The following is a 27,681-nucleotide window of genomic DNA, read 5'->3' on the forward strand; positions in this document are numbered from 1 at the left end:
TCTTAAGATATTCCTCTTAGCTTCTGCCTTATTTCTTCCTCTTCCCTGCTGATCTCCTGTCTGATAATGCACTGGCCACCTGGCTTCCTTCTGAACTTCAGTCCCAGCATCCTGCCCGCCAGTTGCAAACCTGCACTGCCTCCTTGCAACCCTTGCACTTTGGGCTGTATCTGCAACCCTACAGTCCCTCTACCTGCACTTATCAGACACTTGCTGTCTGCACCGAACCCTTGCACTGCCACCTGCTGGCCACACTACTTGTTTTTGATCCTGTGTCCTGCATTTGCTCCTCCTCCCCTTCCACAGGCACTTTTCCCCTTCCCTCTCCCCTGCACTTGCCCAATCTGAATGTCACTAGGCCTAGTATGATCTTTGTCTTGTCCTCCCTTTGTTTCCCTTGCCTCGTCGCACCTTGAAACACTTTTGTATAGGCTAGTTATAAATGTCATATATCATATCAAATCAAATAATCGGCATGCACAGTATCAGTTTGTTGGCAATTCTAGGATAACACCCTACGACAGAGTTAAAACACTGGGGGAGATCTGACAAGAATGTATTGTACAGGAGTGGAGCCAGAGTACAGCCTTGCTTTACCCCCTTATCGGTTTAGTCACTTTTACTTGGTCGTCTAAGTGCACACTTGCTTTGGTGTCCAGATGAAGACCCTTTAGAACATTGATAAGCCACCCAGGGCACCCCCCAATTTCTAATTTAGACCATAGTTTTGCATGGTTAACACTGTCAAAACCCGTCCAGAAGTCCATGCAGATGACACACAATGTGGACACAATGTGGAGCCCCCCGGAGCTGATGCTCTACGGAATAATGTGTCCATAATCCTCAAGTTGTGCACCGTACTGCACCCTTGGTGAAATCCAGTTTGCCTTATGTGTAACAGTTGGGACTTCTCAACCCACTTCTGCAGTACCCTCAGGATAAGTGTGGCAAAAATGTTCCCTGTTACATCCAGGAGTGACAGGAGCCTATAGTTTTCTGGCAAGGATCAGTCTCTGTTATGTAAACTGTCACAAGCATGGCCTGCTGCCACGAGATTGGAATTGCCTGTGCTTGGCACGGCCTATCACATAGGATGTTAGGGCTTCTTGCCCACGTCTTAGGATTTTGTTTTAAGATGACATTCACTAGGCCGTTTGGCCCAGGGGCCCTCAAGTTCTTAAACCTCACCAATAATGCTTTCTATCTCAATTTCCTCTGTTTCCAAGGGCCATTGACCCAACACATATTGGGGAGGAAAAGTTTTTACTAGTCGACCTCCTTTCTTGCTTAAGTGCTCGATCCATGTGTCTTCCTGAATTGGATTCAAAGTATTGACTTTGTTGGCCCCCTTAGCTCTAGTAAGAGCGGCCAATATATTCTTGGTGTTGGTACTACGGAGGACCTTGATCATGTTTTGCCATTGAACATTGAGGATAGAACACTCCCATCACTTAAGCCAACCTCTATAGTTACTTTTGATTAGTTTCACCGTACTAAGCTGCTCTGGCATCGCGCACTGATCACCACGTGTAGCTCTTATTTTTCTGCGCATCACTAATCAAATTTACTCTTCGTATTGAGCCAGATAACAGGATGTCCCTTGGGGCAGGAGCTGTTTTTTTGTGGCTAAATCCTTGAGCCACTGTTCAATGTTGTTACAACCCAGTAAACACAGACCCTCTATGATAATTCTGGGCAGCTCTGCAACCAGCGTTGCCACCTTATGCAGTTGTCGAGCAGATCAAGTTATACGATTGACTCCGTGGTTAGACAGTAGCCCCAATGAATGAAGATGGTGTAGGCTACAGATTAAAGGTAAGGGCCAGTATATCACGGTCGCTAGAGTAATTGGAGGTAACACTAAGTTTGTTGGTAGTCATCAGACAGGCGGTCTTCCCATAAGGCCTCTAGTGGCCATAGACTGGTACAAATGGAACACTTCCACATGGAGGGGACTGGAGAGCCAGGTCTCCTGTAATAAAAAGACATTGAACTTAGTTAAGGCCTGCCAGCACCCACCTGCCGCTGTGAGATGACTAAACCCCCTTGTATTCCAACTACTGACCTAAGCGGTCAATTCCCTCTCATATTTGAATCCCCCGTAATAAGCTCTTCTGGCGGTGTCACCCAATAAGCTGCTTCAAAACGAGGGGATGAGTGGTCAGGAGAGAGCTGGTCATACTGCCAAGCTATTTGCCTGGTTGTTCCCAGCGAGGCATCTTGCCTTTCGTTCCACACTCTATGGCCAGGTACTTGGTTGCAATTTGAGGAAAACTGTAAGCCTTATTTTTGTGGCATAGTGGTGAGCATTCATTTTATACGTTTGTCGCATCATAGAACAAACTTTCCCGCATTACAATTATGACCCACCTTTGGCTGACTGTAGCTGCTGAGTGGACCTAGCATCTTTAGAGAACCCAGTGAGTTTATTCAGAACGCTACCTATTGCATGTAACTGGTGTTACTGACTTATTTACATCCAGTAACCTATGTGTCTTAGATGACACCACTTTCTCTTCAGCATGCAGATAAACACTCACTCGAAACACATACACACACCTTCCTACCTGGCATATAGATATATCTATATACCTTTTCTTGTTTACTGCTTTTAGCACTGGTGATAAAATGGCAAATGCTTTAGCGCCCCAGCATGAACATCAAACCCTTAAGATTTACATTTGCCTTGGAAAAAAAACAACAGACACATGAAATGAAATGCAAAGGAAAACCCAATGTACTTTCAGTACACAATGTATCATCATAATAACAAGGTTATATGAGGTGATGTTACAATCATTTGCTCTTACCACATTGGTCACAGCATCGAGCCTACAAAAGATAATAAACAAAAAAAAAACTACAACAGAAACAAGCACTTCGCAAATGCAACTATGTAGAGAAAATCTAACATGTTTTATTTTTGCCCTAAATCGCTACACTGTCTGGCAAAAATACATAATTTCTTGTTATAATTTCAGCACCCTAAGCTAATTTGATTACATGTCAGCCTACCCGCGTACTCCTCACTTAACTTCACTCACCTCAGGCAGGCGAAGTTTAAAGCTCTTGAAAGCAAGCGTCCCCAAAAGGCATTACCCTCCCCACAATGAGAGGCAGTAACGGTCACACCCCAGGAGGGAATGAGACTAAGACCAAGTGCGAGTAAATGTGCAAGCTCTGAGAGCACTCTGTGCGACAATAGCAAAGACAGTCTTATTTGCCCTAACATTCTGCCCTTCTGGCCACACACACAAACACTCATCCATTTAGACGATACTAGTTGTCCTGTAAATCCTGCAATATGTTACTCTTAGGGATACTAAGATACTGGAGAAACACATGCAATGTGAAACTTTACCAATACATCAGGGCACTGTTACTTCAGACCTGTTGACCGGGTGTCATAAACTTGGGTGTCTGATTTGAGGGCATGAGGTGGATTGCCCCGTCATTCTGGTCTTGTTAGATGTAGTGAAGAATTACTTTATGATATGTTAGTCCAGGGTTGGATGTCTATTCTCCAAGGCCCATTAACTTGGGGTAAGCCGGAGTACTACAGGATCAGTGAAGGTGCACCTCTGGTCCCTTGAGGCGGTGGGGTTTACGACCAGGTTGTAAATACTTCATTTGGCCGACCATGGTGGCCTCGGATATGGGGGAGGTGAATACTTGAAGTGGGTCCAACGGAATGAGGGGAGGTGAGGCTGTGCTGCCCGGGCACCAGCTAGTACTGGCGGACCTTGGCGGGAGGAGGGGGAGATGGCCTTGTGTGTATGTGGGCAATTCTCTGTGCCTGGGCTGCGCACCATGCAGAACGAGGAGATGGTTAATACAGTTAGTAATATTAGAGTGATTACACATTTCTAATGTCTATACATTCATGTACGATTTCATATATGACTATGAAAGTTGGCAGTGGTTCATACATCACTGAACATCGGATAACTACATTTTAGCAATCACTCATGGTAGCAGTTGGATAACACATGAGGTAGCATTAGGTTTGGTGGTGTACTCAGGAGCATAGAAGCAATACCTTCAGAGGTGATAGTACATTCACATTCTTGTTCATGCATTTAAACGTGTCCCACTGTACGACACACACATATTCTTGGTAATGCTTTTTCCGCCTCCCTTTGTAATTAGCAGCATTGGTTAGTTCGCACTAGGTGGACTGTATCGAGCGCTTTTCGTTGAGTCTTCTAGGCACATGGTATCTTAAATGGGCTGAGGTCATTCTTACTTTACCAATACTTAGAAACTGTTATCCCTTCCCCAACACAGTGTTTATAATTAACATAGCAATCCTATGAATCGTTAAGCTTTGGTGTGTGGTTGACACTTCATTTGGGGAACGTCGACAGGGGATCATACGAGGAGGGTATTGGCACCATGTATTTTACATGTTAGAGGTTAGATGCGGGATCGAGGCCTGTTCTATTAGGATGTCTTTTTGTTATTTTCCAGACTTGAGCCGCGAGTCACTGTCACTTCGGGGACAGTGATGTACTGCGGAAGGTAAATGATACAGTGTTTGTTCTGATACTTGTTCGTGTCTGGTTGCTCGTGAGAACGGGCCTTCGGCGGATCTACCATGGAGTGGAGGCGCCGTGGGAGGGCATGGCTCCCTGTGCACAGTGAGTGGGGGCCAGGCTGCAGCATTCGCAGGCAGGCTGTCTCGTTGGGGTTTAGGTCGCTAGTATCTAAAATGGAGTCCTGAAGCTACCAAAAATGGAGTCCATGGTCTGTTATGGTGCAACTCGATTGGCCCTGTGTGTCGATCAGCAGCCACCCCGTCATATGGGCACTGGTAACAGGGGGGCCCCTGACGAGCCACGAACCTCACGTAAGTGGGGCATGTCCGGGAGGGGGTCTCATGGATCTATCCTCCAATACACTCTTGCCATCAGGACTTATCAGCGCAACCTCACAAATCACAGTCAGAGTTCGGAACTCCTCCAGTTTCAATGCTAGCAAGCCGTCCCTTTCTTTTCTTTTTTTTATGGGCTGCAAGCTGTTTTTAAAGCTGCATTCACCGAGCCCCCATCCAAGGAGACAGCGGCAGCTTCCGATCCCTCGAAGGACTGTTTCCATTCAGCTCCCAAACAGCTCTGCCTATTTCTTTCAGCTCAGCTGATTAAAAAAACTCTCCCTGTCACTTTTAGGTCAGCCCTTTTTTGACATCAGCTCTTCCACCCCTTCATTTACCAATCAAAATTACAAGAATGTTCTGCACTCCTCGCCTGTCAGGACAATGGAGACTTCAGTCCAGCAAGGCAATTGTTTCCATTTCTTTTCCTGTCGCACATGTTAAGAAATACTAAAATGGAATGAATCTCACTGTGTTTAATGAACTGCATTATATGTTAGAGGAACTGTTAGTGCAACATATTTGTATAGGATTAGTTAATTATATATTTACAATGCAGTTCCACACAGAGAAAATCACCCCATCTGTAAATATACACATTTTCTGCATTTTAAAATGACAGCACACTGTACTAAACCCATTTTGAGGATTCCGGAAGTCGGAAGCGGCTTCATTCTGTTCCTGTTCTGGGTTTGCTTGTATGAGAGGTGTTGCTTGACTCTGTCACACTGTCACTCTGTGTCAGTCTGTGTTTGGAAGAGCAAAGGTTCCTTTTTCTAGCTTAGTCTTTGCGAGAGGCTTCGACTGGGAGAACGCTGGAGCTGACCTGGAGCTGACCTGGTGCCTTTCCGTGCGGGTGGTGCGGACACAGTTACAGCCACAGAGAAGGGTAAGGTTACAGACACAGAGAAGGGTAAGGGTAGGGGTGAGGACCACCCAGAAGCCCCAGCACAGTAATTAATACTTGTGCTTCATTCTTCGTTGACCTTTCCTAAATCGCCTTAATTCACTGGAAAAGCTGAGTACAGAGACTTGCTTCGTAAGCGCTGGTGAAAAGTGAAAGTTTTATTTATGTATTTATGTATTTTTTTATTTTTTACTTCATCACGGACAGTTTCACAGCGGCTGCAGCAGAAGCTAGCACCATTTTGTTTTATTTCAGCAGCCACTTTGCTTTCAGCAGTGAAGAGGAGGAGCGCGAGGCACGGGTAGCTCAAATCGAGTCCCCCTCCAGCTCTCCTCCCCACTCCCATTCAGATTGCCGAAGTGAGCTTACGGGGGCTCAGGGAAGAGATTTTGTCTTGCTTTTGATTTTTTTGCTTAATGCAACGTGTGCAAGACAGTGAAAAACAGTTTGTGTGACTGTGGTTAAACTGCTTGAAGCAGCGAGATGCTGTCTTTTTCTTTCTGGAGTGAGTCTCTTATTTTTGCAAAGGAGGAGGAGAGTAGATTCCTAGGTACCCGAGACCTCACTCTCTGGCCCAACTGTAACTGCGGGGCAAAGTCCCTTTGAGCAGTTGGCCGCCATGGAATCTGTTAAAGAAACTTTCATGCGCTCGCTGAGGGTCTGCAGCAGAAAGGTTTTTGCAATTTATTGGAGTCCCCACGCGGACATGCAGTGAGTGTGGGGTGAGTCCCTTTGAGCTGCACACCGTGTTGTGTGACGTATAGCTATAGAGCCCTATTATCACAAGTGTTTGCGCCCTTACCATCTATACAGTAAAGATACTATGGCCTTCTCAAGTTATTCGCTAACATCTGATATGCTAAAGACACTAAAAACCTCTAGCACATCAATGGTGCTAAAATCTACTCCAATTCGACCCACATCAGCTAATGCCTTAAAATGCATAATGCTAAACCATATATTTGTGAACAGTGAGAAGAAAATGTGTGCAGGTGATATTCGGGACTTTTGAAAACCCACCTTAGTGGTTACGGCTGAATCAGCTCGTTTTCCTGATGAACATTTAGTCCCAATGGAATGCGATGTAGTAGCAGCCTCTGTCAACATGTCCATCACAGATACACAACTATTAGCTGTGGAAGGGTTGCCGAGAAATTTCTCCTATGAGGAAGTTGGAAAGGTCCATGATCAGCTTGCCCCTGGAATCTGATGAGGGACCAGTCGAAGTAATGCAATCTGAGACACCAATGATGGGTGTTAATGACTTGATGCCACCGGCCATAGTTTCCATCTCAGATCAGCGAATGGAAGACACTAGCATTCATGTGGAAAATATTTAATTAATTGCATCTTTATCAGGCATAACTTCAGCAGGAAAAAGTCTCTATCAGTCACCCAGTGTATTTGATGACTCAATTCACACGGTGCATATGTCTTTAGCAGGCTTAACCATGGATGGCCAAGCCTCACATAGGTTTAGTGAAGCTCCCGCTTCCAACATGAACCCCCAGATAAAAAACACAACATAATCTATTTAAAATAACATTGAATGCTAAGAACATGACTATAACTGCATTGACCAAGCTGTTTGAAACAATGGGCTATAAAATTACGACTCAAGCCATACGAATAGATCAACTGGTGAGATGAAGGTGCGAAATGGTGCCCTTGAAGGATTCTTCCTCAATTATGTGGAGAAACTCCAACTGAAGGGGTGAAAGAATACGCATGTGTAACTGCATCTCAACAGCATATCCTACTGACGCTGACTGTCCATCAGCAGTGATCAAATCATACCTGCCTGAATTTAGTCATATTATAGGCGCAACAATCTCAAATAATACAGCAAATGTACCTGTTCAGCTGGATGTCTCTATTTGTTCAAATGAACAGCCTGGTAGTATTGACATCAGCTCTCCCTCGTTACCACCAAGCCCAAATAAGCATAAGGCTATTCAAGTTCACGTTGCCCCACAGAAGGGCTGTCTGTCATTCAGATTGGCGACTTGACCGATGGGTTAATGGCACCAAAAGTTTCATACAATCTTTTTCAACCAAAAGTTGGTAAAACGCGAGGGGATGAGCAATCCTCGCTGGAAAAGAAAAAAAAAAATCAGAAAGCTCTACCATTGCGAGCAAGGGTCAACATAAAGTGTTTAATAAAAGGTTTGGCTCCTCAATTGAAACCTGGTCCGAAATCACAGTGTTTAAAACCAATAAAAACTATTTCAAACCCTGATAATTGCAGAAAAGGTTTTTGAAAAGTCCAAAGAAGAAAAAGATTATCTTCCACTAAATGAGTTGATAGCGTCCATCTCATCAGCTCAAGGAAGTGTGTTTGATAATGAATCGTCTCATTCAAGATCAGTGGACAAGCGGGAATCACCGACAGCCACTGAACAAGACAAATTACAATTTTTGGCCCTGGATGATGTAAGATTACAAATAAAAAACTCTATAAAAAATATATAGAAATAAAACAAACCAACGTTGACTCCAGAATTAGGCAGTCATATTTGCCAAAGGTGGTGACTGATGTTGGGCTGAATAATCTGATCCACCACTCATGTGTACTAGTGGGCAGACAGAGAGGAAGTCCACATTGAATAATCAAGATAGTATAAACACACAAGTCCGATATTACAATCAGGAGCCGGAGAAATTGAACCCGAACAAAGTACCACCTGCTGTTAATGTGGTAGGGCAGTGGGAGAAGCCACATCAGGTTCCCATGATGAATCGAGTGAATGCAGGTCAAAATAGACCAGACGGAACAGAGGTGGATAATGCTGCCGGGAAAGATAACCCCATATTGGTATCATCAAACTCTTTAGAACTGCAACAACCTTTTGCTGTTGGGGCTACTCAATCCTTCCAACAGCAACGTAGCTGTCAGATTGAAGAACAAATAGCCAAGGCGGTGAAAAACTACTTCACTCATAACGCATCTATGCAGGCGCCTTGGAGTAAAGATGCTGATTTAATTTCTTACACTAAAGTGCAACAGAGGGACAGTGCACAAGCACCTTCACTAGTTTACTAAGATTGCCAAAACAAACAAAGAGCAACAGAAAATCCAACTGGAACAACTAGGCGACCTGCTGAGTTGAATACTGGAAAAAGAAATGGGATACATTCCAAAGACTGATATTGAAATGTCGGCCTGCACCTTTTATTCCATATATAATTAACAGAATGAGTATCTTGGCTTGAACAGCTTGACATTTTTCAGGGTAACGATTATTCCATCGTGAAACTGTGGTTACTATCGAATCTAATGAGAAATGCCCTATGGCAAGCAAGAATGGAAATATTCACCCTTAGATTCATTTTGGCCAGAGATCCATTCATCATAGACTCTGGTGGTCAGTTAAGCCTGGAAAAACCAATCAAAAATGGTGAATCCTTTGACTTTCAAAATAAAGCATTTGCCGAGGGGAAAACAATGCAAAGCAAGGTGCAAGAATACATCTTGAGCCATGCAAGAACAAAAGATCTAGAATCATAACCCAAATTGGAGAAAGAGAGAGGTACCGATTCCTTGATAACTTGGAATACATGTGGCTTTTCACACTTACTAGGAAGCAGTGTGGAATTCTTAGCCTGCCATGACATCATTATGATATGATATAATATGGCATTTGTAACGCGCCTATACACAAGCGTTTCAAGTGTTTCAAGGCGCGACGAGGCAGGGAGGGGGAAACGGGGGAAGACAGACAATGATCCTACTAGGCCAGGTGTCATTCAGATCGCGCAAGTGCAGGGGAAGGGGGAAGGCAGAAAGCGCAAGGGGAGGGGAAGGCCAAGTGCAGTACAAGGTAAGTATATATAATAAAATGAATAGGGCCAGCTGGTGGCAAGTGCAAGGTAAGTGCAGACAAGTGCTGGGAACGGGGGCTGTAGGGATATAGAGACAGTCCCGCAGTGCAGGGGTTGCCAGCGAGGCAGTGCAAGTGCAGAGTGGCTGGGCCCAGGACCGAGGTCGGCGAGAGTGGCCCAGTTGCAGATTCGGTGCAGATTCAGCGAAGAATTAGCAGGGGAGAGGGAGAGAGAAAGCAGAAGCAAAGAGGAAGGTTTTGAGGTGCTTCCGGAACCGTAGATGGTTCTCCTCAAGTTTCAGGGAGGCAGGAAGGCTGTTCCAGAGGGAGGCCCCTGCCGCGGACAGAGATCTACCCCAGATCGTTGCTTCGAGAAGCGGCTGACCCTGAGGGAGTTGGAGACGGATGAGCGAAGGGCTCGGGAAGGAAGATATTTAGGAAGAGAGAGTTGAAGGTATTTAGGCCCCAGGCCCCAGAAGGCCTTGTGGACAATGCAGAGGGTTTTGAACTTTATCCTCGCAGCCACTGGGAGCCAGTGTAGAGACTTCAGTCCTGGAGAGATACGGTCCCTGGGCTTAAGGCCAAGGACAAATCTCGCAGTTCTGTTCTAAGAAAGATAAGATAGAGGCTGTTACAGTAGTCCAGCTTTGAGAGAACCAGGGCTCGTGAGACAGTGAGCTTCTGGGGGAAGGAGAGGAAGGGAAGAATACCTCTGAGGAGGTGCAGCTGGTAGTGTGACTTCTTAGAGACGTCAGATATATGAGGAGAGAAGGAGAGTGTGGAGTCGAAGATAACCCCGAGGTTTTTTGTCGTGCAGGTAGGTGCAGGAAGAGGGCCAAGAGAGGCCGGCCAGAGAGCTGCAGGGAAGGAGGGAGTGGGTGTGCTGATGAGTAGAATCTCAGTCTTACTGGCATTAAGGCAGAGGTCATTGGCAGCACACCATTCCTGGATAGCCGACAGACAATCAGAGATGAGGGAAGGCCAGGAGGAGGCCGAGGGTAGCCTGAAAATGAGCTGAGTATCGTCCGCATAGCACTGAAAGTTGGGGCAGAGAGCGGTGATGCAGCGGGCAAGGAGTGCCAGGTACTGGTTGAACAGCCAGGGGGAGAGATTTGATCCCTGGGGGACACCACAGGTGGAGAAAAAGATGTCAGAGAGGAAGGACCCCAGTTGGACCTGGGAGGGTCGATTGGAGAGGAAAGAGGTCAACCACACCAGAGCCTGACCAGTGATACCCAGGTTATCACGGAGATGGTTGAGCAGGATGGCATGGTTGACAGTGTCAAAGACAGAAGAGAGATCGAGCAGAATGAGAACACACAGAGTGTTGGAGTCAAGGTTCAAGAGTAAGGCCTCACGGATGTTCAGGAGAGCAGTTTCCGTGCTTCTGGCAGCTCTGAAGCCAGATTGATGGTCATGAAGACTGCCAACAGATTCAGCATGGAGGTTAAGCTGGGAGATGGGCAGTTTCTCCAGGAGCTTGCCCAGGAAGGGAGTGATGGAGATTGGGCGATAGTTAGCCAGGCAGGAGGGGTCAGAAGAGGGTTTTTTAAGAAGAGGGTGCACAAGGGAGTGCTTAAGGGGGGATGGGAAGACTCCAGAGGCGAAGGAGTGGTTGCAAAAGTCAGCCAGGGCAGGAGCCAGGGCGTCGATGTGGTCCTTGATAGTTTTGGAGGAACAGGGGTGAACCTGTTTGGATGAGACTTTCATAGATCGGACTTGTCTGGGAACCTCATCAGCAGAGAAAAGGGGAAAGGCAGAGAAGGAGGGAGGAGGGGTGGCTGTAGAAGGGCCAGAGGAAGAGCCAGGAAGAGAGGGAGGGAGGTGATAGGAGGAGAGTGAGGACAGGATGTCCTGAGTTTTAGAGATGAAGTGAGAGGCAAGTGCAGTGCAGAGGGCCTGGGAGGGGACAGGAGAGGTAGAGACTGCAGCAGGGTTGGCAAGCTCCTTGCAGATTTTAAAGAGTTCGGCCGAGTTGTTAGATGCCGCAGAGATGCGGGCTTGGATAAGGGCTCTCTTCTTGGAGAGAACGGAGAGACGGTATTGCCTTTGGAGCAGGCGGCAGGCCAGTTTGTCAGAGGATGAACATGAAGCACGCCATTTCCTCTCTGCCACCCTGCACTTGCGTTTAAGGATAACGAGCTCCGAGTCATACCAGGAGTTACATTTGGCTTTAGGCTTCAGGTGGATTCTCATGACAGGGACAAGGATATCAAGAGTATCAGATATAGCAGAGTGGAGCATGGAGAGGGCAGTGACAAGAGACCTGGTTAACTGAAAAGCCGACATGGAAAGACCACACCATTATCTTCCACGTTGCCAAGGCATCCAATCGTGGCCATCCTTCATATGGCATGATAGTGGCGATAAGAAATCTTTTATTTACTCTTGGCAAAGTTAATATTCCCAGGGAGGCGGGGGGTTGTGGCAATTCTGAACATGTATTGCAACCCCAAGGGGATTTCAGATGATGACTTTTTTTGCGATCTGGAATTTCTGTTAAATGTAATCTCAGATTCATCGTAAATAACAAATATTATTGTCATGGGGGATCTAAATCTGCAACTACTAAGAGCTAAGATTCCCAAATATAATCTTTCATGCACGAGATGGCACCTTCTGGCTAAAGATAGAGGGCTTTGGCTGAGTTATGGGTCTCTCCCTGGAGACCCGACGCCTCAGATCACATGGAAAAGAGTGGCTAGCACATCAATTATTGACTATGTGTTTGTTGATTTAGGTATGTTAGGGGTGGCTAAGAGTTTTAAGTTACTCCCACAACTATACAGCGACCATAACATATTAAATCTAGTTTGGTCAGCAAATGTGAAGGCTCCAGATAGTGGCTCGAAATATTTTCCTCAAGCCATGACAGTAAATAACGCTCAAACACGTTTAATGTGGCATTTTCGGACCTTGACATCCTTCCACCAAAAAGTCGAGAGCAGCTACTATGGTGGCCTAGATGCCGCTGGAGACCATATATCTTTCTTTCATCTTTATAGAGAGCTCGCACATACACGTAGGAATTTCCCAGTATAAACCCCGACATGAATATGATACAATAGTGCAGGCCAAAAAAGCCGTGTTGCGCAAAAATAAAAGGCTTATTCCCTTAACTGTCAATATAGAAACTGGCTGTGGATGCATCGAATGCATCTGTTGCTAAGGGATGGTGAATACATGCGAGGTAACATTTTACGCAAAAACAAGGCCAAAATTTGGTCAATGATAAATATTGCAAATAATTTAGCAAAAAAGCCGGTCCAGCTGAATGGCGTAAATGAGAATGATTGGGTCCTGCATTTTACCAACATGTATCAGAGACCCGAGTGTGATAACATCTACACCACTCTAGATTCGTCCAATTATGCGGGACTGTTTATTGAAGAGGAGGATATTTTGTATCAAATTAAAAATGGGCTCAGTAACTTTGTGTTTAAACAGAATCCAGTCTTATGGGCTAAAATGTTGTACAACATCTTTAATCAGATAATATCTACACACACAATACCTTCCTCATGGCAAACTTCGGTGTTCGTTGCTATCTTTAAAAGGGGGAATCGGTCAGTGGCAAGTGATTACAGACCCATCTCCCTGTTGGATGCTCCGGGAAAGTTATTTTCCAGATTTATATTAAGAGATTTCAATAAGTGGACTGTTTACTTTGGTAGAAGAGCTCCACTCCAAACTGGATTTATAACTGGCATGGGCACCTGCGTAAATCTATTCACATTAACATCAATAATTGAACATCACCACAGAAAAAAGCAACCCTTATATATGACGTTCATAGATTTACGAGCAGTTTTCGATTCCATTTCAAGAGATCTACTAATTCACAAGTTGATCCAACAGGGATGTCCCTTATATATTGTCTCCCTTATTAAGGAGATCCACACCAACAACAGCATCCCAGTAAGGCTTTCAGTGAATGGCAAATGATCTGTCCCAATATTGACATATAGAGGAGTCAGACATGGTTGCACATTGGCATCAGCAATTTTCAATTTCTTTATATCCGATGTAAGCAATGCCTTCTTTAACATCCGTACAGATCCCCCGAAACTGGCAAATAGACCCACCCCTTTTCTAATGTATGCGGATGATCTGGTCATCATATCCAAAACACCTAAAGGGCTTCAGAGAGCATTGGATGCTGTTGCATTGTACACTCAGGAGAATCAGTTGATCATAAATCTTGAGAAAACAGGTTATGATATGCAATTCGACAAGAAGGTGTTGCAAGAAAATCAGTTTTTGGACCCTCAGAGGAACTAGAATACAAGTAGTTCATACCTATACCTACTTGTGAGTCCAAATAGTGAGCATTGGTGGTGTTAATCATACAGGCAAATTGTGGTTGACAAATTAACAGCCATACAACAAACTAAAATGATTCAAGGCAAGTACGGAAAATGTACAGCTGCCCCAGCCTTGACGTATTACCAGCAAAAAGCAACACCTGTTATATTGTATGCTTCAGAAACCAGACCCACGTTGACAGAAAGGTTTTGGTCTACCTTGGAGGGTAAATACTGGCGTGGAGTCTTAAATCTTCCAAAGTGTACTCCACTCCCCCTGACACGTCATGAAATTGGCCTTATCTCATTATACATGAGAAATACATGGCAAGTAGTGGCTCTTTTTAGAAAGTGCCTCCTAGCTATTCAAACCTGGGAATTTTAGCAGATTATGTTTTTTCATCTACGGACACATTTATCATCAAGTGGCGCAATCAGGTGATTCAAGTGCTGGCTCTTGTAGATGTAACATTAATAACTCTGCTCCAAAATCCAATGCAGGTCAAAACCAGGCTCTTTGCCATGGACCGGATCAAAACAAGAGAAAAATGTACAGGCTATTGTGACTTCGATGCAGACCTGTTTGCAATAAAGAAACATAGCAATCCAGAATCATATCTACTTAAGACGCCTTCTCCAGGACATAGAAGTGCCATTCTCTGACTAAGGTTACATTTGTGGTCTACTAGGTAAGTCCTGGCACGACGGAAAGAAATTCATGAATCCCTGAACTATTGACGCTTCTGTCGGGAAGAAAATAAAGAAGAAACTTTGAGGCATCTCTTAACTGAATGTGGGGCTCTAATAAATCAACGTAGGAAACACTTTAAACAAATAGTGGGACTCTATGGAGTCTCAACCCCTGAAACTTTGTGGAAAATGATTCACTCTGGTCATTCGATAATTGTGAGAATAAGAGCTATAGCACTATAACAAGATCTAAAACTCCATGACATCAACTCCAGCATCATGAAGGATGTATGATTCTTTTTATTTATTTTTATTTTACCAAGTGCTTACGCCATTGTCAACAATTATGAATTGTATAAGTGGTACGAAAATGGCACAGCATACTGTCACATTTTAATTTAGAATTGCTACTTTTGAGTTTTTTGTGTTTTACTTTGTTTTAATTTTTAAAATTGTTGTAGCAAGCATAATAGTTTGTGTTAATTGGTGTTAAATGACTTAAAATGTTTTATCAATTCCAATACTAATTGAACTTACGTGCTCAATGTTATTTTATGTTTTAAATCATTTTCTATTATAAAATTATATTGTAAAGTTGATTTACATTAGCTATATCAATTAAAAAAAACTCTTTTTTTTCTGGTTTGGCTAAATGATTTTCCAAAAATAATTGCTTGCTGACTTATTGCTAAAAAAAAGGTTTTACTAAATCCTTTTAAAAAATAATGCTTTAACAACAATTAATGCTTGCTGACCTGTCGTTAAAAAGCTGTGCCTCGCACCTACTTTGAAATGGTTGCATTTACATATTACCCAATGAAACACCCACTTTTGCTCTTTTTGCATATATATATATATATATACCTATATATATATATATATGAATATACCTACATACTACCCTCCTCTTTCCGCAATGTCTGGCTAATAAACCCATAATTGGAGGAAACACGCATCAAATTTTAACATTTATGAGTCCTGGGACATCACTCTTTCTCCATTGTTGTTAGACGAATCACGGTTGAATACTTCGGTACGGAGGCTTTCCTGGATCCTTGGTCCTGCAGCCTCCCGTGGACTCCTGCGGTCCCCGGCTCATCAGTCTCCGGTCCCTACCAGGACAATAGGTTAGTAGATTCTAAATCAAATAGAAAAGGAACAGATTAAGAACATAATACTAAACAATCTTCAATCCCTTTCACCACTCAGCCAAAAATAAAAATGTTCTCTTAAGCCATCATTACGTAGAGCTTTTGGATCTGCAAATAAACACACATTAGAGAAACAAACAATTTTTACATCTCACATTATTATACATCACAACAATCTGCATGCAAACTAATTTTACAACACTGTACTATAATAGATTAATCTTTTCTTTTTAAATGTGACAATCTCATGTGCTTCTCCATTTACTAGTTTACTACTATATTGTTGGTTTCACATGGAGTGAAACACACCACCTTGATATTAGGTTAACCAAATGCATTATGACAGATTCAACAGCTCTTCAATGCATCTGTCAATATACCAGCTCACTATGTTTAAGCCATTTACATTCAGCTTCCTTTTCCATGCAATCAGCACACTCAACCTGACTCCACCTGCTCAAGTCTCTTGATTTCATGCTTTGGATGACAAGGCTTAATTTGGTTAACATGGACAAATTGCTCTGTCACCATTTCACTCTCTGTATTTAATATTTGATATACTACAGGGAATATTTTATCTACAATTTCAAATGGTCCTTGCCATGCTGCGACAAATTTTGAATTTTTATGTTTGCTTTTACCAAAATGGAACTTGTATACCTGGTCACCTATCTTATATTCTTTCACAGATGTCTTTTTTTTTTTATCATAATAGGATTTTGCGCTCTCAGCAGCCCTTTCCAAATTTCGCTGTACAAATGCAAATGCATGTTGTAAATGCTTCCTCAATTCTTCCACATACTTGTGAACTGTAGATGCACTCACAAGTGTTTGCTCATGCGTCCTGTACAATGCATTTTGTGACAGTACCATTTTCTTCCTGTCAACACCTCATGAGGACTGATACCTGTTGCTTTAGCAGGAGTCGACCTAATGGTCATTAACACTAAAGGTAAGCGTAGATCGCAACTGGAACCTGCCTCTGCCACAAACTTCTTTAGTATCTCCATGACAGATCTATTGCAACGTTCAACATTCCCAGAAGAGGCGGCCCGATATCCGATATGTAATTTCCTTTTTACCCCCAATATCTGCCTCCTTGCTCATTAAGGTGCTTGTGAAATGACTTCCTCTGTCTGGCTCTCATATCTTGGGACATATGTGGCCAGTAAGCATAGTCTTCCAGTAATTCCCAAGTTTTTTATGAACCTCTGTGTCCTGCAGTTATCCTATCATGTGCATGGTGTAACATTAGCCCTCTGAATGAAAGAGGTACCACCCACTGTATCTGTCCTGTTATGGATTCTCTGATCACCAGGACATCCTGTTGTTTAATTCATTGTTTGTTCTTTAAAACACTCTCAATTCTTCTTTTCCTGTACAATCATTTTCAGTTAAGGGATTTTGTGCGGGTCCCATCAAATGATTATAATAACCCCTAATACTGGGTCTTCTTTTTGTGCCTTAATCAAATCCTGATCTGGCATATCATAACTCCATTGCACTACAGGTTGTCCAACTTCTTTTGGAGATTTAGAGTGTGTAACTGCATCAATTTGTATTTCACCAATTAGGTGTTCAATGGGCAACAATTCTCCCATAACAGCCCCAATTTCGGCCAATTGATCTGCTCTATCGTTTCCCTCCTTATCCTCTCCTGGTGTTTTAAAATGTCCACACATTTTTCTCCAGTATATTGTTAATTCATTCTCTGACACTAATTTGTCTATAGCTTGAATCATTTTCCCATGTTTAAGAGGCCTTTTGTTATAGGTGAGCATACCTCTTGCTTTCCAGCCAGGCACATACTCTTCAAAGCTATTTTGTGCATAATCAGAATCAGTTACCAGGACAATTTCACTGAATTTGTTATCAATTGCAGTAGTAATTGCTTTATAAATGGCCGCTAACTCTCCTATCTGGCTACTCCTGGCCCCAATTCCTACACTAGGAATCTCCTCACATCTCAACCAGACATTTCATATCCCTGACACCAACTGTTTATTGCTGTCATTGCTGTCATTTTCAATGTGAAAAGCACACCCGTCGACATACACAATTGGCAATTCCTTGCATGTATTTTCATCAAAAGCTTTGTGTGGTGATTGTTTGAACTCCTGCAAACTGGACTCCACCTCTACCTCATCTGAGACACACTCAGCTGCATAGTCATGTAGATCTGCTACACTCGTTTTATTCTGGCCATATCTCACTTCTACAGGGAAACCCTGCAATGCCCATTAAGTAAACCTGGACTGCGCAAGATTGCCTGATCTAATCCTTTTACTGCAATGGTTGATGATTTCTCTCAATGATCACCTTTTCCCCTTGAAAAATGGGACGGAAATGTTGCAATGCCCATACAGTGGTCAGAAGGGCCTTTTCACATTCACTAAATTTAGTTGCAACCTGAGAAAATGCCGTACTTGCATAGGCAATAGTTTTATGGTTCAAATCGTGTTTTTGAGATAACACTGCTGCCATACACTGCTCAGTAAATCCTATTTCTACAAACAAATCTTCATTCCTTATGGGATAGACCAAGCATGATGCCTTTATGAGACATTCCTTCAATTTAGTAACTGCCTCAGACTGCTCCCTTTCCCATTTCCAGGGTGTATTCAGCTTCAATAGTTTAGTCAATGGTGGAGTGATTTCAGCATAATTTTCAATACATTTCCTGTTATATCCTGTCATTCCTAATAGACTTTCTACACCTTTCATGTTTTTAGGATCTTTCAATTTCTGTATGGCCTCCACGTTTTTCTTTTGTGGATTTAACCCATGTTCAGTTACTTCATGGCCTAAGAAATTCACCTTTTTCTTGCACCATTGGGCTTTCTGTAAAGACACTTTGGCACCCGCCTTCTGCAATTGGTCAAGTACCTGTCTAATTTCATCAAAATGGCTTTTAGACTTTCATTTTTTATCAGGACATCATCCACATAAACTATGATTCCTCTTTCCGCTGCATCTGACAAAGCTTTTCTCAAAAATATGCCAAATTTGCTCCCACTATTGCAAATAAATTCTGAATATCTTCTGCCAATGGCACACACCAGTAGCCAGATGAAAGATCTAACATGGTAAACACCTTTGACCCATACACCTGAGCAAGGCCTTGATCAATGAATGGCAGCAGCCATCTAGACACTGGCACTCTTTTATTTAATTCCCTCAGATATGCACACAGACGCCATTGACCATTTGGCTTTAATACACCCAAAATGGGAGTGTTGGAGGTACTATGAATGGGCCTGATAATTCCCCTAGACTCTAAATGTTTAATTATCTCTGCCAATGACTCCAAGCATGCCAGTGGCAATCGATGCTGGCGCAGAAATACTGGATTTCTACCACACCCCTCTTGTAATGTGGCAACATGTAAATCAGTTAGGCTGCAATCATATGCGTCTTTGGCAAAATCCTCCTTAAATTCCATAAATATTTTTCTCAATCATTCTTATCCTCTTCGCTATCACAGGTATCTGCTAACACAATTTGCTCCTCTACCATTTTTGAAAATTCTGGGAAATCCTCCAATGGAGGAACCTCTGTGCTTTCTTCCAACTGTGTGGCTGTATCTCTCTGCAGAGTTGCCACTTTTAAATGTCTTGGCATATCAGCCTCCATTTCAATGTGCTGATATCCTTTTCATTTAAATCAAATAATATGCAATTCTCTTGGTGACAGCACACTGTCTCATTGGAGTCATAAGGGTACACAGACTGATTTTTGAACATCCCTTTGGGGTGAGAATCCAGGGACTCTGGCAACACACCCTGTGCATCTACATACCTCTCAGGAGTATTTCCAATCACAATATTGTTGATCTGCAGTAGATTGTGATTTTTGTATTGCCATTCCTAGCATGGAATTCTCTTCTAAATAAATGTCTTGACACCCTTTATTATCCACCATGTTTTTGACGGACCCCTCCCCAATATCTACCAATGGGGTATATTCATAGTCCAGCCATTGCTGTTCATGGATTCATTCAAGCACACAAATGCATCAGAATCCTTCATTTTCTATCCATTTGTGTGCTTTAGTGTTATAGCAACCTGACTGGTGAATGAAGGAATAGTAACATCCTTTTTCACCTGTAGTTCAATTGCATATGGCACCAATTGTGCACAATGATAAGCCTTTCTTTTGTCTTCAAATTTGGGTGCAGGCCCCCCTAGCCGGGACCATACTTTTTGGTTAAGGAAATCTAACACCATACACATCCTGTGCATTATATAATTGCCCAGGTAAAAAACATTCTGTGTTCCACTCACTATCCACACATTGTGGTAGATGTTTTTTTGTCCAACAATAATCTTTAGCATGCACCTTCCTTCAATTTGATTTTCATAATCTGGATTGTCCAATCCGGAGATGTATTGGTTTTTAATTGTACATTTTGGGATCTCCTCCCTTTCCATTATTCTCTGCATTAATTTTTCATTAATAAAACTCCTTTCCTGTTTAAGTGCCAAAGTGGATTTTACCACTTCAGAATGGCTATTTATACCAATATGATTCCATGACTGCTCATCTTCCATATGTATTTCAGCAAGGGTGGTGATGTGTTTTTCTGTGTCTGCTTCAGGAATGGTGTTTTGTTTGCATTTCTCTTCTCTTAAATGGAAGCCAATGTGTGTTCATCTATTTCAGTTTACCATTTCTTCCTAGGATCCAAATAAATCTACACAGATTTTGTTTCTTTTCACTTTGCATTTTGCCCCGACACATTAAAATAACAGTGACACTAGGCACACAGCTATTCTGAAGATGCACTTCCACTCCATCATTTGATTTAGCAACATTATGGCATTCGTTTACACTGCTGTTTTGTGACTTTATTTTCCTAGGCCTTAATGGTTTTTTGGTTAATGACCACAGGACCCCATTCACTCCATCAATGAGAGGCGACAATCTTTTCAGGCAATCAGTTCCCATCAAGAATGGAATTTCACAAATAGATGTGATCAATACTTGTGTCTCATTCTGTGTTTTCCTAACTTCATGTCAGCTTCAGTGACACCTTCAATGGGTACCTCCTCACTGTTAAAGTTATGTACTGGGCCTTCATTTTGTCTCACTTTGATCTGATTCTGTGGGGATCTCCCTTCATTGATACTTTTTACCAAATCTTTCGACATAATTGTGGCCTGTGCACCTGTGTCAATCATTGCAAATGTATTGCACTCATGGGCGTAATATTAGGGGGGACAGGGGTGTTTGTCCCCCCCCCAACCTTCGTGGCACACCATTTTATCCCCATTTATTTGGCTGGTGCACCTTTTCTTCAGATGTCATGTCCCCCCCAACATGTTCAGCAAAGTTACTCCACTGATTGCACTTCTCTTCCACAGTAATGGGAGCATAATATCTGTCCTCAACTTCCTCCACTACACACAGAAAGTGTGAATTTTTACTGATTTCAGGACTCACTTTTCTCAGACCCTTCTCACTCTTGGCTAAACACATAGGTAAATGAAAAGACACGTTACCCTCCTTTTTTCCCATTTCCATTTGAGAAACCTTGCCCATCTCTCCATGTTCAGAGACCATTTGGAGTGTGGCCACTGTTCGCCCCTCTGTCTGGGGATCATCAGCGTTCACACTGCAGTTCTCCAACTGAACATGCTTATAAACATCGCATGATAGGTTGTCGTTTTCTAATTCTGAACATTTATTGGTATTTGGCATGATATCAGCCTTTTTGATTTCCTCAAAAATATGGGGCTCAAAAAACTCCTCAGGTGACTGAACCGTACCTTCGTATTTAGTACTTATTTTTCTTGTCTGCATTTAATCAGCATCTTGATTGTCTAGGGAGGGTGTTCTAACATTCACATCTACACCCTCATAAGTTATTTTATCAGTGCATAGTTATTTTTTTTATCTATCTCTTTGTTCCTTTGGAACTTTACATTTTTCTCCTTTTGCTTTTTCATTTATACAGACTTCCAAAGTTTGATTCAACGCTAGGTTAAACCAAACCTCTTTTTTAGATGTGGCTGCAATTCCTGCCTCATGCTCATTTGCAGGCATTTTCATGTTTAAATCATCAAGCAGTTCAGGACCATTACGCAAAACTGGCCCATGGGAACATGTCTTTTTATCATTGCAGGTGTTATGAATATTTAGTCACTTGTTATCAGAAGCCACCAGGTCACTTCTATGACCTTCTGCCCCCTCATTTGATGACTGTTTTTGAACTGTACAGAGTTTCCCTATTTGTTCAGCCAACATTTTTACCTGGGCCTCAAGACATTGAAACCTGTCAATTTCTCTAGAATCTCATCTTTGCGGCCTAGGCCGGTATTGATTGTTCTCCCCCTGGTTAAATCTGTTCTGATATCTCTCAGGGGATTGGTTCCTATTTGAATTGTTTCTGAACTCTTGATTCTTATGAGACGGGGAACTGGGTGTGCCCATTCTTTGGTTGTGATCCCCTGGTGGCAGTGATTGATTGTATTGACATGGAATAATAGTTCATGTACTGCCTCATGTTCTGTCTCTCATTTTGTGAGTACTGTTCCCTATGCTGATTCCCATTTTCAATAAAGCGATCCACATACCGTGGTCTGTCCTGGTTACCATATATCATGGTGTTGGGGTCAAATTTGCTCTGCGTCCCAAATGTCTCGTAGGGACTAATACTTCTTTGATCTTGATTTTGTCTCTGATTGTTGTTCATGCCTGACATATTTGGCCGGTATCCTACCCAGGGTCTGCCTCCTGGGTACCTAGGACTAATGGAACTCTCTCTATTACTTGGATCATGTGACTGAAACATCGGTGCCGGGGGCAGCAACCTCTGTGGAGTACCCCTCTGTTCGGGTGTCATATTATTTTTGACTGAACTTTGAGCGGACTCAAGTGACATTTTAGCCGACCTGATCTCCATTACTGTTGCTGAAGATTCTTTAGATTTTGATCTTGTTTCTTTCATTTTATCTCGCTCTCTACCCTGACAGTAGAGCACCTCATACAGTTTGGTACTTTGGTGCACAATCCATTCAGGGGACTTCTCAGAATCAAACTCGCAACTAACTGTGATATAATGTCTTTCTGCAAACCATACGAATAGGCAGTTTTAAACTCATTGGAATTGGGATTAAAAGATACATCAAAATGAGAAAATGCTCTTTTTACGTCTTGAAGAAATTAGCGAGGTGATGTATTTGGCCCACCTTTTATCGTATATGCAGCTTTTTTTGCATCCTGAAATGACTGAAATTGCAAAAAATGGTGCCTAAACTCTTTTTCAAAATCTGCTCATGACATGTTCTCCTCTTCATTCAATCATCTGATGATGCTCGCTGTGGGAGCATCCAGAGTTAAGTGAAAGTATTGTCTGTATTGTTCCTTGAGTATGTTTAGGGCTTTAACTATATTGTGCAGCACTTCTAGGTAGGCGTCTATAAAGCACTCCCCTTCTTTTTTGAACGGTTTAATCAAGACCTTAATTGACTTCATTATCTTGATAGGGCTACTTGGCACTATATTTGGAGTTGCATTACTTTGTGGTTCAACCCTTGTCTCAGGTGTATGGGATTGGTGGTAACCCCCAATGTGTGAGTCAAACACCCCAAAGGCGCTGCAACCAAGTCTAGACACCGGCACAGCCACCGGGATGCTATTTTCCAGTTTAGAAATGGAGTTAACCTCAATCCCATTGAATGTGGTGCCCTGTAACTTGTTCTGAGACCTAAAATTGCATATCTGCTGTTCCAAATCTTTGCACTTTTTAAGGAGTCTGTAAGCCTCCTTACGCAGGTAAGTGTTTTCATCGCCCATTTTATTAATCACATTTTGCATATCGCTCATCTGTATTTGACATTCATTAAACTCTTTGTCTCGCTTGTCCCTTTCTTGAAACATTTTAGCTATCTCTTGTTCAACAGTCTGAAGCTCACCTTCTTTCTTTAGATTCTCTCTTTGTAAAACGTGCATCTCTAAAATAGTCTCCTCTTTGTCTTGTCTAATGTGATTTACCAGCCCTTTCAGGTGTTTTAATTCTTGTTCACTGTCCTCAAACTGTTTTCTCCTTTGAGACAATTGGGTGTCAAAATCATTACATTTTGATTGCATGTCTTTTTGACATACATCCAGTTCTGCTCTTAACTTTTTTCTCCTGTTCACTTGCCCCATCTAATTCGACTTTTAATCTGCTTATTAGCTGAACATCATTTTCATGCATTCGCAGAGACCTATTTAAAATGAACCACGTTTTGGCACAGAGCCGTATCAAACAGTCTTTCTCTGAATGTTTGTCAGCGGCATTAAATATTCTCAGAAGACAGACCTGAATTATGCTGCCCTCTTCAAAAATGCTGTCCAGTGGTTCTTTCTGAACTTCCCCATAGATGCGGTCAAGCCATTCTGTGGCATCATTTGATGACCATGTTCCATGTGCATATAATTTTGCCTCTAAATATTTCACCAATTCTCGAATGTGGCATCAATTTGAGACATCCTGAGATTCACTTTCAGTGTCACACTGATCTCACAAAATGAGTTCCCTTTAATGCACGTATGTCGGTGTGGAAAACACTTGCCACGGCCAGTAGTTGCTCTACAGTGTGTTCCCAAAGGGCCAACGCACCATTTATGCAGGATTTTTTTGTCCTGTTACGGCAATTTCTGGATTTTGTGGGATTTTCTTACTGTAATAATTTGGCAGTATATTGGCGGTAAACTGTTCTTACCATTATATATAGTTCAGTATTACCCTATATTGATGATAATATAGTGTTATCTTATATTAGTGGTAATTTTAGTGATATCATATTTTTGGTGGTATTTTTAGAATTACCTTATTTTTGTGTTATAATGGTGAGCATGATTTTTATATTATTACCCCATCATAGAACAAACTTTCCCTCATTACAATTATAACCCACCTTTGGTTGACTAGGTACTGAGTGGGCCTAGCACCTTTAGGGAACCCAGTGAGATTATTCAGAACGCTAAATATTGGATGTAACTGGTGTTACTGACTTCTTTACATCCAGTAACCTATGTGTCTTAGATGACACTACTTTCTCTTCTGCATGCAAAGAAAAGCGCACTCAAAACATACACACACCTTCCTACCTGGCATATAGATATTTCTATATACCTTTTCTTGTTTACTACTTTTAGCACTGGTGATAAAATGGTAAATGCTTTAGCTCCCCAGCATGAACATCAAACCCTTAAGATTTCCCTTTCCCTTGGAAAAAAGCAGACGCATGAAATGAAACACAAAGGAAACCCCAATGTACATAAAGTACACAATGTATTATACAAACAAAATAACAAGGTTATATGAGGTGATGTTACAATAATTTGCTCTTACCACGTTGGTCACAGCAACAAGCCTACAAAAAATAATAAAGAAAAAAACAACAGAAACAAGCACTTCGCAAATGCAACTATGCAGAGATAATCTGACACATTTTATTTTTACCCTAACTCGCTACACTGCCTGTCAAAAATTCATAATTTCTTATTATAACTTCAGCACCCTAAGCTAATCTGATTACATGTCAGCCACCCACATACTCCTCACTTAACTTAACTCACCCGGGCAGGTGAAGTTTAAAGCTCTTTGTGTCAGGATGTTTCAGTGCAACCTCACAGCTCACAGACAGAGTTCGGAACTCCTCCGGTTTCAAGGCTAGCAAGCCGTCCTTTTCTTTTTTTTTTATGGGCTGCCAGCTGTTTTCAAAGCTTCATTCACTGAGCACCATCCAAGGAGACAATGACAGCATCCGATACCTGAAAGGACTGTTCGCATGCAGCTCCCAAACAGCTCTGCCTATTTTTTTCGGCTCAGCTAATTAAAAAAACTCACCCTGTCTGTCACTTTTAGGTCAGCCCTTTTTTGACATCAGCTCTTCCACCCCTTCATTTAGCAATCAAATTACAAGAATGTTCTCCTTGCCTGTCAGGACAATGGAGACGTCAGTCCAGCAAGGCAATTGTTTCCATTTCTTTTCCTGTCGCACATGTTAAGAAACACTAAAATGGAATGAATGTCACTGTGTTTAATGAACTGCATTATATGTCAGAGGAACAGTTACTATGATAGTGGGACAAATTAGTGTAGGATTAGTTAATTATATATTTCCAATGCAGTTCCACACAGAGAAAATCACCCCATCTGTAAATATACACATTTTCTGCATTTTAAAATGACAACACACTGTAGTAAATGCTTCTAAAACGAAACCCATTTTGCTGGTTTGGCTAAATGCTTTTCCAAAAATTATTGCGTGCTGACTTATTTCTAAAAAAAAGTTTTACTTTATTAATGCTTGCTGACCTGTTGTTAAACAGCTGTGCCTCTCACCTACTTTGAAATTGCTGCAATTACATACTACCCAATGAAACCCCCACTTTTGCTCTTTTTGCATGAATATCCCTACAGTTACATTTAGAAAACGGGGGTTTTTGGGGAACGCCCAATTAAAAAAAAATATTTGGGAATGTTTGGGGTATTTTAAAGGATGGAAAATAGGGATTTAGGGGGAACACCCCAATTAAAAAAAAAATAGTAATAATTTGGTGAATTCGATATACACATTTTCGATGAAACATCTTTCACTGAAACATTTTTCGGTGAAAAGACATGCAACCGTTCAAGTGTTGACACAGCAATTTTGCAGCTGTCACTCATGCTCTGCACGGAGCAACTGAACGCAGTAGACTAGGATACACTCCGCGGGGCAACATGAAACAACAGACCCAGGTCTGTAACAGCATTCTGCAGTGTTCACAGCATTTGATGCTCTGCATTTTATTTTCCGGTATCAGACTTCAGGAAACCAATGAACACTCTCTCAAAACTCCCGCAATGCTCCCTTGTCCAGGTAAGTGTTTTGTGTGAAGCCGCTGCTTCCCACAGCAATGAAAGTGGTGAACAGACTGGTAGAGAGGCTGGATACAAGGACACAAGGAACACTCTCTTAGCACTCCGCCAGCAGAAGAAAAGCTTGTGATCTCAGTTTATCAGGAAGTGAAACTAAAAGCTGGAACAGCAATCAGGCTTTGACACAGACAACTTCATTCTCATCTCCCCATTGGACCTTTTGTGGTTCTGCATTATTTAACTTATCTGCTAGCCTGGTGGTATTATCAGAGAAGTTAGGAATGTAGCAAAGATAGCACCCCATCAACACTAGAAAAGTCCTTAAACCTATTTTGGTTTGGAATGTTGTTGTTTCAAGGACTGCTCGTACCATTTCCTGTTGGGTTGGACACTGATGTTTCCTATGAAAAATCCCAGATATTTTACAGCGGGTTGTGCAAACGTGCACTTTTTCGGATTGGCAGTCAGTCCAGCCTGTCGTAAGGCCCTTATGATACTATACTGTTAGGGATAACTCCCAGGCAAGTAGGGCGGGTTGCTAGGAGTTGATAGGAGTGGATATCAAAATCATGGAAGGCCTAACTCCTTCCCAATCCCAAAAGGAATGCAAGTCCAGAAGGAACGCAAGTCCAGACAAGTAGCAAGTTCAACTGAGGTTTATTACAACCAACAAACCACAGGGATCAAATGCACTGATTCAATTCCAGTTCAAAGCTCAATGAACTCTGGCTCGCAGGCCAGTTTTCATAGCCTGTTTTGTGAGACGATTATGGCCTACTATGATTTGCTAAGCCGTGGCCTGGATTTCATTGTGAGTGTGTCTTCCATACAACATCCATAGGTTAGTGAATCATGGTTCTGTCAGGTCACGTGGGTGCTCCTGCCATTCCATGGGGTTAGTTGCATGTCAGCATCTGCAAGCCTGCAAATGTGATCTTGCTTCTGGTGTTCCTGCATTGCTGCAATAAGCTAGTGTCAAAATAATAAACGTGCAGACTGTATGTAAATGTCACTGTCCTCTATCTCAAAGAACTGTAAACATGTGTTCTTCATGTATTTTGGCATGAGTATGTGTCCCGA

Source organism: Ambystoma mexicanum, chromosome 2q, assembly GCF_040938575.1.
Source record: "Ambystoma mexicanum isolate Mex_15411 chromosome 2q, UKY_AmexF1_1, whole genome shotgun sequence".
Classification (NCBI taxonomy): domain Eukaryota; kingdom Metazoa; phylum Chordata; class Amphibia; order Caudata; family Ambystomatidae; genus Ambystoma; species Ambystoma mexicanum.